We start from the raw sequence: 14173 nt of genomic DNA, 5'->3' as shown, positions 1-14173 counted from the left end.
AACACGATTTAACGATCACAACAACATAGGCAGAGTCGGCGGGAAACATTCAAGGGTGAGTGATAAGAAAATACTACACCTCTCTGAAAACGTAGATAGGGAGAGGGATAGGGAAGAAAATCAGAGGGGAAAGACGAGAAAAAAGGCACAGGGACTGGGAAGAGTGTAAGGCGTAAAGGTTGCTGAGGAAAAACTTGTAGGGAAGAATTACGGAAGAATTACATGAGACAAAGTGGCGAATATTAGAAAGATTTATTGACAATTGAGAGAAGGGGGAAAGGATGAGGAGAAGAAATGGAGAGGAAGAGATATAAATGAGAGAAGGATAGAGAGAAACAGTGAAAGATGAGGCAAGACAGACTCATAGTCGGTAACAGAGAGAAAATTACTAGTGTGGTGAAAGAGTATGAAACCCAGGAAAGTGTTCAAGGAGAAACAGAAGCGACAACAAAATAAGAAAACAGTAGAAAGGAAAAATGGGAGAACTGTATAAACAACGTTAAGGAAGGAGTGTAAGAGGCGTATGTGATTAATGAGACAGCACAGAAGGAAGAAGGAAAAGCGGAGAAAGAAGTACGAGGGAGAAAAGCAGGAAAAGAAGAATAACAGTGCGGGATGAGGTGTGTGTGTGTGTGTGTGTGTGTGTGTGTGTGTGTGTGTGTGTGTGTGTGTGTGTGTGTGTGTGTGTGTGTGTGTGTGTGTGTGTGTGTGTGTGTGTGTGTGTGTGTGTGTGTGTGTGTGTGTGTGTGTGTGTGTGTGTGTGTGTGTGTGTGTGTGTCAGTTGGTGAGAACTAAAATCGGTATATGCTGGCAGAGAGAAGTGCCAGTGAAAATGGAAGAAATAAAAGAGCAACTGTGTGACAAAGACCGGCGTGAAACACTCTGACCATTAGCAATAAGGAAATAATATGAAGTATCTCTTCCAATACAGCAACATAGCTTGTGATTTCCTATTCCTAATAACAGGCTCTTTTATTGAGCTACGGAGAGACAGGTCAGACTAAAGGCACTAAGGGTGAATAAGGATAACATCAGACTTATAACGCAGTCAGAAAAAAGTGCAAACACACCAGGAGGAACATAAAAGGTGACAACAATGGTGAGAGAAGTTGTGCTGATGACAGTGAGAGGGAGACGGTGAAAGGTTGTGAGTCATGTGACGTAAGTAGACGTGAGAGGCTGTGAGGTGTGCGGCAGAGGGAGACCGTGAGAGGCTGTGAGGCTTATGAGAGGAGTGAGAATGACGTGGGAGAAGTTAGAAGGGGGAAAGAGTGGGAGGGGCAGGTATGAGGTGCCCAAGTGTTTTGTGGGAAGGAGTGTGTGGGTAGGGAGAGGGAACAAAATAGGAGAGAGACCGACAGATGCGTTATTCAGATTCAGATGGTGTTGGTTTGTCTAAGTCGTTGCCAGAGATGCTAGAAGGTTAATCATATTTCGAGCACAACAGTTTCACAAATGACCGACAGCAGCTGAGAACTTGCAGCCACCTTCGCGCTCAGAGAGATAATATTTCATGTTCTTAAGAGATGTATCAAATGAAGCAAGAAAGCGATAGATTAAAGAATTCGAGATCAGTTAGATATACAAAGAGCTAACTTGTCCCTACATGAGAAACAATCCATCTAATTTTATACCCTCTCAGTTAACGTGGGACTGTATTGTATTTCTTGACGCTCGGGCGTGTGTGTGTGTGTGTGTGCGTGTGTGTGTGTGTGTGTGTGTACAGTATACAAGGCAGTTTTCTTCCGACTTGGAACAAATTTTGCGGAAGAACTGAAAGTTAGACAAAGCGATGAAGTGATCTGTTTTTGAGAAAAAACAGAGATCAAGGTATAAAACATCATCTGAGACAGTTTGGATCTGATTTTAGCAGACCAAGTGGGATGACTGATGATGAAGCAAAGATGAAGTGATTCAGTTATGAGACAATTGGTCAAATGTCAAGGACACAAGGCAAAGCCAACTGCTCGGGCGAGTAACTCATTTTTAAATCTTTTTTTGTGTTATTCGATTTAGGCAAACTTAGCGGTATGGTTTCGGGTCAGCCAAGGATAGTATTCCATTCTGAGAACAAGAAACCAAAGTTGTGGTCAAAGAACAAAATAAACTAAAAACAGTTTCGATCCGACTTTGACCAAATATGCTGGAAATGGGGGTCAGGCCAGGATGAAGTAATGTGATTCTGTGAATAAGCGAATTAAGATCAAGGTCATACAGCAAGGTCAATGATCCGGCCCTTAGACTGACTTTAGGGGTATGGGTGTCGAACTCTTTCTGAGTGCTTCTTTTCCCACTCAATCTCTTTTTCTTTATTCTCTCCACACAAATTGCAAGGTCTAATAAACATAGGAACTGAACGACTGTCTTTAATAAGAGCTAAATAAGAGTATAAAGAAAACCTGAGAATGTGTGTGTGTGGGGGGGAACAAACTTAAACATGATAAAAAGGAATCAGAGTGGAATAGGTGCAACACATAAATCACAAGAAGCTACTCCACGAAAGCTATCCAGGTATCCAGGGAAGCACGGGGGGGGGGGGCACTGGCCCCTCCCCCTTAGCTCTCTGGGTCCTTTAAAAATTTATATATATTTATTTCGATAACAGCAAAACATGAAAAACTGGCAAGTACAAACAAAGCATAACACATGAGCCAGCAGCTCCTTGACTCTAAACCTGCATGTGACCTCCCCGTAATTATCGGATTACCTGACCTCACCTCACGACGGGCGGCACCTTGGCGTGGTCACTTGGCCATAGCCCTGGCCTCACCTACATGCTGCGACCAATCAGGTCCAAGCATTGGGCCCACGTGATACGTTCATTTTGGCGGGAATGGATGACAGACAGCCACTCAGTTCAGTTAGTCACCAGCATTCGGTGTGAGAACATTCGCCTACTAGGACTACGACTGTGTAACTCTACCATCGTCATTCGACATGAAGCGGCAGCTAAGTATGAAAGATTTTGTAAACAGAGAGAAGTATGCAAAGACTCATGGTGATGGTCTTCCAACAGAAATAAGGCACGTAAGTAACATAGTATATTTCACCTATTTCCGTATGTTCTTAGGAGTTTTTGGTCGTAACTTCAGCAGACCGTTTACTTCTTTTAGTTTAATACGTTTATATATTTGAGTTTGTTATATATCTTTAATTTAGTTGTTACTGCCAGTGTTTTGCTAGTAATAAGAAAATTAATAGTAAACTCAGTAAAAACATTCTCTCTCTCTCTCTCTCTCTCTGACAGTTTTGTGTTATTGTTGTTTTAGGAGTCCTACACCGTCTGTGAATGAAGATGCACATCCTGTCCCACGCTGTTCCAGTAGTTTGGCTGTTTCTTCACAAGAAGACTACAGGAGTTTGGATCCAGATATTCTATCACAAGACTCAAGCATTGCGGGTCATTCCAGTGACACTGGATTTTTTGTTAACGTTGCCCAGCTTCCTAAAGAAAAACGAGTGCACCTCCTTCAGAACCCATGGGTTCCTGACAAAAATTACCAGTTTCCTGTTGTAGTTGACTCCAGTGGCAAGAAACGCAAATTCCAGCATTCTTATTTTAAGGAATTTCCTTGGCTGTCCTACAGTGGACAAAGAGGGGGGCTTTTGTCGCTACTGTGTTATAATAGGGAAAATGATGAGTGGAAGAGGGGATCAAAACCTAGGATCACTTGTGAGCAGACCTTTCAAGCGTTTTAAGAGTGCAAAAGAGGATTTTCGAGCTCACCAGAATAGTCAGTATCATGTTTTTTCTATGGCTCAAGCTGAATTTTTGTTGCCACAAGAGCGTGGTGGAGTTCCCATTGATAAAATGGTTAACACTCAACTTTGTAAAAGAGAGAGAAGTGCAGAAAGGAGGAGAATGAGTATTACCGACGTTTACATCCGATTGTTGAGACTGTAATCCTGTGTGGAGTACAGGAATTGGCCTTCCGAGGACACAGAGATAGTGGACCTATTGACTTGGATTCCATGCCAGCTAATGGAAAGGGGAGGAATTTTAAAGCGCTTCTTTGGTACCAGCCATCAGGTGACAAGCAGCTGTACAAGGACATTAAAACTGACCCCCAAAAACATGTTGCTGACAAGCCGGAATGTGCAGAATCAAATTATCAAGTGTGCGGTGATGTGATTAAGGAAAATTTAGTGAATTCCATCAAGCAAGCTGATATTTACTCTGCGATACTGATAGTACCACAGATATCAGCACACATGAACAGTTAGCTCTTGTCATATTTTATGTCACTGAGGGTAGACACGTGAGGAAGGACATCTATCTATCTATCTATATACCTAGGCTGCTTCCCCCAAGGAAAGGGAGGTAGCCGAGACAGGACGACTCACTCTCCATTTACTCATCCATTCAAACACATTTATTCGCATCTTAGCCCCAAAGGGGAGAACGGACAGATCCTCACCGCACCACACCGCACAAGGGTCAACTGCACAATGCAATCAGTGACATCCGCTGGTGCTGCCTTGGCTGATGAAATAATGCAGTGCTTGAGAAAGCTGGGCTTATCACTGACAGGGTTATGATGGAGGTTCAAACATGAGTGGCTTGATAAATGGAGCTCAGGCTCACATGAAACAGCAGCAGCCTCTTGCAGTCTACATTCACTGTGCACCACACAGACTTAATTTAGCACTAGGACTTACCCTCACTGTTCCTGGTGTCTGGAATATTCTTGGCATTGTTTCAGATGTTTCAGAGTTTTTAAGAAGATCTGCAGCAAGGGTACAGGTCCTAGAGAAGAAAGTTGGCAAATATATACCAGACTTTCGTAAGAAAAAAGTGAAGCCTCTATGCAGAACTAGGTGGGTGGAGAAGCATGAGTCTCTGAGAATAAGTGACATTTTGCTGATACCAGTAGTGATGGCCCTAGACTCCTAAAGGATATTCAGAGGTTGGGCAACACAGATGCTGTAGCGAAAGTATCTTGCGTACTGGCAGACATAACACGTTCTGAATTTATTGTCACCCTACAGATGGCAGTTTCGTTATCTGGCATTACCCAGCCTCTGTCTGTGAGTCTTCAAAAACCCACTCACACACTCACAGAATCCATGGAGCTAGTTGAACAAGTCAACAAGGCAGTGGCTGCCAGTCGAGAAGAATTTTCCTTGATAATTGATAAAGCATTAAAACTGGCTGATGAACTTGATGTTCCTGTTTCAGTCCCCAGAACTACCAAACGACAGGTTCATCGGTCAAACAGTTGCTCGTCGACTGGCCCAGCAGAGTTCTACAGGATCAAAACCTGGTATTCATTCATTGACCAGATGATGACAGAACAGAATGTTCGTTTTCCTAAGGAGCAGCCCACAATTCAGTTAAAAGAAGTCCTTCCACTGGTTATTGAAAAATCCAGCCTTACCTCCATCAAGCAGGCAACAAAAGCATATGAAGAAGATTTGCCAGACTTAACCAGTCTTCTGTCATAACTTCATGTCTTGCGAGAGATGACTTCCTCACTAGAAAGAACACAGCTTCCCAAAGACACAAGTGAGGTGTTTCAGATGACAAGCAATCTTCCAAATGTGCGTGTCATTGTGCGTATTTTGATGACATTACCTATCACATGTTGCTCTGCAGAACGAGGATTTTCAGCCTTAAAGAGAATGAAAACAGTTTAGCGGTCAGTGATGACCGAAGACTGTTTGGAGGCAATGATGCCTATTAGTATTCATGGTAAAGAAAAACTTTCAGTCGATGAAGTAATTGAAAAATTTATGAAGATGTGTTCTCGTCGTCATTGCGAATAGATAGTGTTACGGAACAGACAAAGATAATGTACACTTTAAGCGAGAATGCTAAAAATCACTACTGTCCCGTAAAGTTCCAGGTTCAAAACAAAAGAGTTAGGTAAAATTACAAGTTAAAGTTTAATGCTCAAACTAACAACAAAACATTCAGGACTCATAAGGATAATGTAATGGCAAATAAACAGGTTAAATATATGCTTAACTGCAATAGCCTCTATTAACACGAAATTAGCAGGAGTAAATTTATCTAAGTCAGACCTGATAAAATGAAAATACACCAGGTAATGCTCAGTTAATGCAAGATAAATTATTACAGATACAAAATAATATTAAAAGTGATGGACATAAAAATCTTTACATGAATTACAAAAACTTCACTAGGCCTACAAATTAAACTTATGCTATACAGTACAAGAAAAAATACAACAGTTATACTCAAATTACACACAGCTGCTAGATGTTTGGAGATTTCTTGAGCACTCACAATAATAATATCTGTACAGGGGAGGACAGAGATGTGAACAAAATGAGGAGCAGATCTAAGTGGCAATGATGCAGAGACTGAGCTCATTATATAGGGGCCAGCAGAGCTTGATACAACTTGTAAGAAGGACGCGCAATGAAGCCATGGGGACAAAGAGATGAAAATCCTGGTCTGAACTCCAGAAATGACGACTTACTCTACTATAACGGTAGAAAGGGGGAACTGAGGCAGAACACGCTCGTGATCAAACATGCAGCATACTGTGCGTTAAAATTACACAAAGGATGATGAAATCATAGGCTATGTAACACCTCCCCACAAAGAAAAAGAAATTTACAAAGGAAATTTCTTATTACTCTAAAACAATCTGTCTAAAGTCTAGATAAGCAATCTGCAATAACATTTTCTTTCCCCTTGACATGTTGTATGTCTAATGAATACTCCTGAAGAAGTAGACTCCATCTTGTCAATCTCTGATTTTTATCTTTAAACTTACTAAGGAATTTCAGTGTGTTGTGATCGGTATAAATGACTATGGGGTCAAAACCAGAACACAAATAAAATGAAAAATGCTGTAAACCCAAAATCAAGGCCAAAAGCTCTTTCTCAATAGTGGAGTAGTTCTTTTGAGGTGGAGTGAACTTCTTACTGTAATAAGATACAGGATGTTCAATACCCTGATCATCCTCTTGCAGCAAAACAGCCGCAGCTCCTGTATGACTTGCATCAACAGCCATCTTAAAAGGCTTAGCAAAATTTGGAGTAGCGAGCACTGGCTGACTTAATAGAATAGCTTTAAGTTTGTTGAAAGAGGATTCACAGTTATCGGTCCAGACAAATTCAACTCCCTTTTTCAGTAGGTCTGTAAGTGGTGATACAAGAATAGAAAAGTTAAGAACAAATCTCCTGTAATAACCTACCATTCCCAAAAATCTTTGTAGCTCTTTCCTACTTTTAGGTCTGGGAAGATCACTTATAACCTGAACCTTAGCTCCTGGTGGTGCAACATGTCCATCACCAATTACATACCCAAGGTACTGAACTATAGCTTGACCAAACTCACACTTTGATAAATTAGCTACAAGATTAGCATGAACTAAACGGTCAAGAAATTTACTGACATGGCATAGGTGATCTTTCCAGTTGTCACTGAAGATTAATACATCATCAATATAAACAACACACCCTGCCAAACCCTCTGTTACAACATTCATGAGCTTCTGAAATGTGGCTGGTGCATTCTTCATACCATACGGCATTACAGAACATGCAAAAGCCTTTCCTAGTGTTACAAAACATGAGATCTCCCTAGCACGTTCAGTCATAGGTACTTGCCAGTATCCCTTTAACAAATCAAACTTACTTATGTACCTAGCCTTTCCGATCTTGTCTATGCAATCTTCCACGCGAGGGAGAGGGTAAGTGTCTGTTTTGGTTATCTGATTAACACGTCTGTAGTCAATGCAAAGCCTCTGTGACCCACCTGGCTTAGGGAATAGAGTGACAGCAGAACTCCACTCGCTCTGACAGGGCTCAATCATCTTGTGGTCCAACAGGTAGCCAAGCTCCTTCTGGATGAGAGGAACTTTCACTGGGTTCACAAGGTAAGGAGGCAATTTAATTGGCTTTGCGTCTCCAACATCGACATCATGCATCAACACAGTGGTTCTTCCTGGAGTGGCACGGAACACTTGCGGGTACTCCTGCAGTAAAGCCGAAAACTCCTGCCTTTCCTTGGGAGGTAGATGAGAAAGCTTAATCTGGAGATCATTCATGATATCAGGATTCTTCCCCAAACTATCACTCAGGCTCATACTGCATGGGAGAGCTTCACTTGCAGACTCGGGTGGAACAGCTACAGCGCAGACTGGATTATTTTCGTCCCGCCTGTGATATAACTTTAGCATGTTGATGTGACATAGTTGCTTGCTCTTTCTACGATCTGGTGTGGCGATGACATAGTTGACATCACTGAGTTTCTTCTCCACGAAATAAGGGCCACTAAACTTGGCTTGAAGAGGTTGCCCATGAACTGGTAGCAGAATCAAAACCTGATCTCCGAATAGAAGACCTTTATCCCAGTCTTTCTGATGTTCCAAACAGTATTTCTTGAGCATCGATTTGAGTGTTTGATGATATCTCTCCAACGCTCCTTGGGTCTGGGGATGGTAAGCTGAAGACGTGATCTGGGTGATGCCCAACTCTTTCAGAGACTGCTTGAAAACATTTGACATGAAATTACTTCCTCGGTCTGACTGTACCTCCTTGGGCAGACCAAACTTTGTGAAGAACCCTAGCATTTCCTTAACCACGTTCTTTGCTGAGATGTTTCTAAGTGGAATGGCTTCAGGATAACGAGTAGCCATATCAATCATGGTCAACACATAAGAAAATTCTGAAGAAGTCTTAGGAAGAGGGCCCACAATATCCACCAACACACGGGTGAAAGGCGCCTCAAAAGGAGGAATGGGAACTAGACGTGCAACCTTTTCGGTCTGATTACACTTCCCCACAACTTGACAGGTGTGACAAGACTTACAATACCAGGAAACATCCCTGAAGATACCTGGCCAGTAGAAGTGTTTCAAAATGCGTGCCACAGTCTTCCTCACTCCAAGGTGTCCTGCCAAACTGGAATCATGAGCCACTCTAATGATATCCTGCCTACAAACACGAGGGATGACAACTTGATGTACAACCTCCCATTCACAGTCGGCTGATGCTGTTGGGGGTTCCACTTCCTCATAAGTACTCCTGACTTTACATAATAACAAGTAGAAGCACCGGCTGACTCTTCTTCACTGTAAGCAGAGTTAGCTAGACCTTTCAACTCAGGGTCAGCAACCTGCAACTCAACCAACTCTTGACGAGACAAATTATCAACACTACGGGGTACTGCCTCATCTGGTGAGTGGTCCAAATTAGCAAGAAAAGTGTCAGCTAGGATAACATCATCATCATCATTATCCTCTAAATCACCAGTAACTTTAGACTTAGCCCTAGTGACAGCACATGCAGGGAACACATCAGGGACATCACAATCCTGGGCCGCAGCCACTGGCTCACTAGACAACTGAGGAGCTGGACACACTTGACTTCCACCAATATCATTTCCAAGTAAGAAAGTTACACCTGACATTGGGAGTGTCTCAACCAACCCAACCATAACAGAACCATTAAGAAAACCAGACTCTAAATTCACTCTGCACAGAGGGACAGAGAAGTAATTATTCCCTACACCTTGTAAGATTACAGTTTCATCAGAGGAATTAACATTAGAGCCTAGAACACTGGTCAGCATAAGGGATTGGCAAGCACCTGTATCACGATATATTTGAACTGATTTCCTGTCATTACTGTCCAGAGGACTGACAAAACCATCAGACAGGAAATTAGCACATGAACTCTTGAGAGTGTCACCCACGTTACTGCTCAAAAGAGGAGCTCCATCATGAGAATTTAAGTTACCCCTCAAAGCAGGTTCAGTTAACTCAGTTAATGAATTCTGGGAACTCTCAAGAGTGGACACTAGACCAATTGACTGAATATTTAAAGACTCCTTTTTGTTCACATCACGCTGTCTCCTGAAACATCTCTCCGTAGTATGACCAAGCCTACTACAATAAGTACATTTACTTTTCTGAAATCTAGAGGTGAAGCGGATATTTACTTCCTGAGAAACATCATCTTTATTTTCTTTCCTGTTACCTGAACTCTGAGTAGAGGCAACGTACTTACTCTCAGCTTTCCCTTTTTCTCTAGAATATCTCTTGTGAGTGAGAACATACTCATCAGCTAAAACTGAAGCATCAGACAAATTATCTATTCTTTTCTCATCAAGATATAGGCTTACATCTTTACTAATACACCTTTTGAAGTCCTCCAGCAAAATCATCTGCTTAAATTTACCAAAATCAGAATCTACATTCTTAGAATTTAACCACTGCTCTAACCGATCTTCTTTGATTTTTGCATACTCAACATGGGATTGCTTATCTTGCTTGTAAGTTGTCCTAAATTTTACTCTATAAGCTTCAGGAACAAGCTCATAGGCCTTAAGAATCAAGCTCTTAACTACATCATAATTATCAGACTGATCCTGAGGCAAAGATGCATAAGTTACTTGAGCTTTACCGGTGAGAACAGTTTGAAGGAGTACTGGCCAATACTTCTTAGGCCAATTAAAACCTGTAGCTACCCTCTCAAACAACTGAAAATACTTTGTTAAATTAGATTCATTAAAAGGAGGGACAAGTTTAACATTTTTAGCCACATCAAAATCATCAGAGCTAGATGATCCAGTTCCACCTTGTTTCATGCGATACTCATGGTCTGCCTGAATCCTAGCAATTTCAACTTGTGCCTCAGCCTCCTTAGCACGAGTCTGAAATTCAGCCTCCTTAGCCTGTGCTTGAAATTCAGCTTCCTTCACACGAGCCTCCTGCAGGGCTAGCTGTAACTTAGCTAATTCAATCTGCGTTTGCTCATTTGGAGGAGTTACATTAAACAAGCTTTCATTAATCATATCAACAATTTGATCTTTAGAATGATGAGAGCGAACAGCAATTCCCAATTGTTGAGCAACAAGCTTAAGTTCATTCTTTGTTCTGTTTTCTGCATCACACACTGTTTGCACATTTGACAAAAAATCTTTGGCTTCATCAAGCGTAGTAATAGTACATAATTAATAAGTAACAGTCACAAAATATCAAGCAATATCCTTATGATAATATCCTGAATATCCTGATATGAGGTCGCCAAATTTATGTTACGGAACAGAGAAAGATAATGTACACTTTAAGCGAGAATGCTAAAAATCACTACTGTCCCGTAAAGTTCCAGGTTCAAAACAAAAGAGTTAGGTAAAATTACAAGTTAAAGTTTAATGCTCAAACTAACAACAAAACATTCAGGACTCATAAGGATAATGTAATGGCAAATAAACAGGTTAAATATATGCTTAACTGCAATAGCCTCTATTAACACGAAATTAGCAAGAGTAAATTTATCTAAGTCAGACCTGATAAAATGAAAATACACCAGGTAATGCTCAGTTAATGCAAGATAAATTATTACAGATACAAAATAATATTAAAAGTGATGGACATAAAAATCTTTACATGAATTACAAAAACTTCACTAGGCCTACAAATTAAACTTATGCTATACAGTACAAGAAAAAATACAACAGTTATACTCAAATTACACACAGCTGCTAGATGTTTGGAGATTTCTTGAGCACTCACAATAATAATATCTGTACAGGGGAGGACAGAGATGTGAACAAAATGAGGAGCAGATCTAAGTGGCAATGATGCAGAGACTGAGCTCATTATATAGGGGCCAGCAGAGCTTGATACAACTTGTAAGAAGGACGCGCAAATGAAGCCATGGGGACAAAGAGATGAAAATCCTGGTCTGAACTCCAGAAATGACGACTTACTCTACTATAACGGTAGAAAGGGGGAACTGAGGCAGAACACGCTCGTGATCAAACATGCAGCATACTGTGCGTTAAAATTACACAAAGGATAATGAAATCATAGGCTATGTAACAATAGGAACATTGCATTTAAAGAAGTATAAGTCGTAGTAAGAGGGAAAGATGGATCATGATTGAGTGTTCAAGAGCTGACCAGTTGTTTATATGACAGACTGAGAGTACCAGTTAACTTTTGTATTAGAAATCTAGACAGAATAGGGCTGAGACTGAGTGGCTTCTTCATTGTTACTTAGATACACAATAAATATAAACAAACAAGTTTGTTTAACTAACTGACGACCTATCAAATAATCTATCTTTCTATCCGTATATATATATATATATATATATATATATATATATATATATATATATATATATATATATATATATAAAAGTAATCCCTCTAATATCCAGATGCCTACTATCCGGACATCCCCACTAACCGGACAAAATCGTCCCAGGATCCAATATTCCCAAAATGGGCCAAAAATCGCAAAAAGTGCCTAAAAACCCTGACTTTTTTCACACCCGTAATTTGAAATTGCCGTGCAGCACCTAACAGCTGTTACACCATGGTCACTTCACCCCTTCCTTCCTCCCCCCTCCCCCCTCCCCTGTCAAGGTTGCCATTTGGTATTTTTCATTACCAAATGTGGATCAATTTGGTAATGAAAAATTTGTTTGGTAATGAATCAGAATAATTCAATACCAAATGGATTTTCCACATGTATGAGGATACACAGGATGGACATGGTGGATTGTTTGCTCTCTCTGATTAATTTGGTAGCCTATATAGCATGATAATAATCAACATGCTGTTAATTATAAGAAGAGTGATTACATGTATTTATACATGTATGTATAATTAGTGAAGAACAGTTGCTAGCTTTACGAATTTGGTAATGAAAAGTTAAAAATGGAAATGAAAATTGAGGTGTTTGATAATGTGGCCATTGCGAACTGGCAACTCTGTTACCCCATCATCAACAGTCACAGCCTAACTCCGATCGAGAGCAGATGCTTATTGCAATGCAAGCCACATGTGCTTGATTTTTTGTGAATAAACTGCAATACCTTGCCACTAGAACACACGGGAATTTACAGTGTTGTGCAGTGCTAAGAAATTAGAATTTAGAGTGCAAAGGATTAACTATGGACTGCAAACTGGCGGTTCAAACCAGTCCAGGAGCCAGGGACTTGTTGTAAGTACCCAGAATGTATAATATTGTATAAACTCACCCCTAAAACTTCATTCTCTGGTTCTTTTCCATTTGTTTCAGTCTTTTATGTTCCTTGTTGGTGTGATATGGGTCTTAAATAGGTGCTATGCATGTCCAGAGGGAGTTGTGTAGGTGTTTTTCTGAGTTAGGATCCATAAGTACCAGTCCAGGAGCCAGGGACTTGTTGTAAGTACCCAGAATGTTTAATATTGTGTAAAGTCACCTCTAAAACCTCATTCTCTGGTTCTTTTGCATTTGTTTCTGTCTTTTATGTTCCTTGTTGGTGTGACATGAGTCTTAAATAGGTGCTATGCATGTCCAGAGGGAGTTGTGTAGGTGTTTTTCTGAGTTAGGGTCCATAAGTACAAGTCCAGAAGGCTGGGGCCCAGTATCCGGACAGGACCACTATCCGGACATGCCTATGGCTCTATTACGTCGGATATTGGAGGGATTACTGTATATCTATCTATCTATATCTATCTATCTATCTATCTATCTATATATATATATATATATATATATGAAGCCTCTGTGATACAGTGGTAAAGTGTACGTTTTTGTACACTGAAGAACGAAGGTTCGTGCCTCGCCAGGGTAATAAACTTTGAGAGTGTTCTTCTGGCCACATACTGCATTGGCGGACACAAGGGGTGCTGTGGTTGAACAAGTGTTGCATACTAAACTATGCTTGCACCCAATTGGCTTGCATGGGCTGATTACACTTAGTCCACAGACTGCACACACATCCAAAGCCACTCCAACACAACAATTACAGTACACTAACAAGCACTTCTTACCCTACATACAGTCTCTAGTAGACAGCCTAAGCTGTATCGTTCCCACTTTGGTAGGGATAGGCCAGTCCTGCAGTGGACACTCAAACGGCTGATGAGATTATTTATATATATATATACCACGTTGAGTACACCATTTCCCGTCCGATCAGCGAAGTTAAGCAACGTTGGGTCTGGTTAGTACTTGGATGGGTGACCGCCTGGGAACACCAGATGCTCTTGGCATAACGTTCTCCCTACGTGTCAAGTGGGGTTGGTGGAGGATTAGTGACCCAACCTGTAAAACAATTAACTCTAAGCCCTTGGCCACCCCGTTTGGGATACATGGCGTCTGGCAATGATCTATCTATCTATCTATATATATATATATATATATATATATATATATATATATATATATATATATATATATATATATATATAT

The 14173-nt window shown here is 40.8% G+C and overlaps 1 pseudogene; it reads left to right on the top strand.

Moving 5' to 3' along the window:
- Positions 1-13865: 13865 nt before the first annotated feature.
- On the top strand, positions 13866-13964 carry LOC145395381 (5S ribosomal RNA; annotated as a pseudogene).
- Positions 13965-14173: the final 209 nt, after the last annotated feature.

This window comes from Coenobita brevimanus, chromosome 30 (genome assembly GCF_032717465.1).
Source record: "Coenobita brevimanus isolate Jiangsu-jjx chromosome 30, ASM3271746v2, whole genome shotgun sequence".
Classification (NCBI taxonomy): domain Eukaryota; kingdom Metazoa; phylum Arthropoda; class Malacostraca; order Decapoda; family Coenobitidae; genus Coenobita; species Coenobita brevimanus.
Note: the sequence above shows the minus strand (reverse complement) of the source record. Positions and strands in the feature narration are given on the sequence as shown.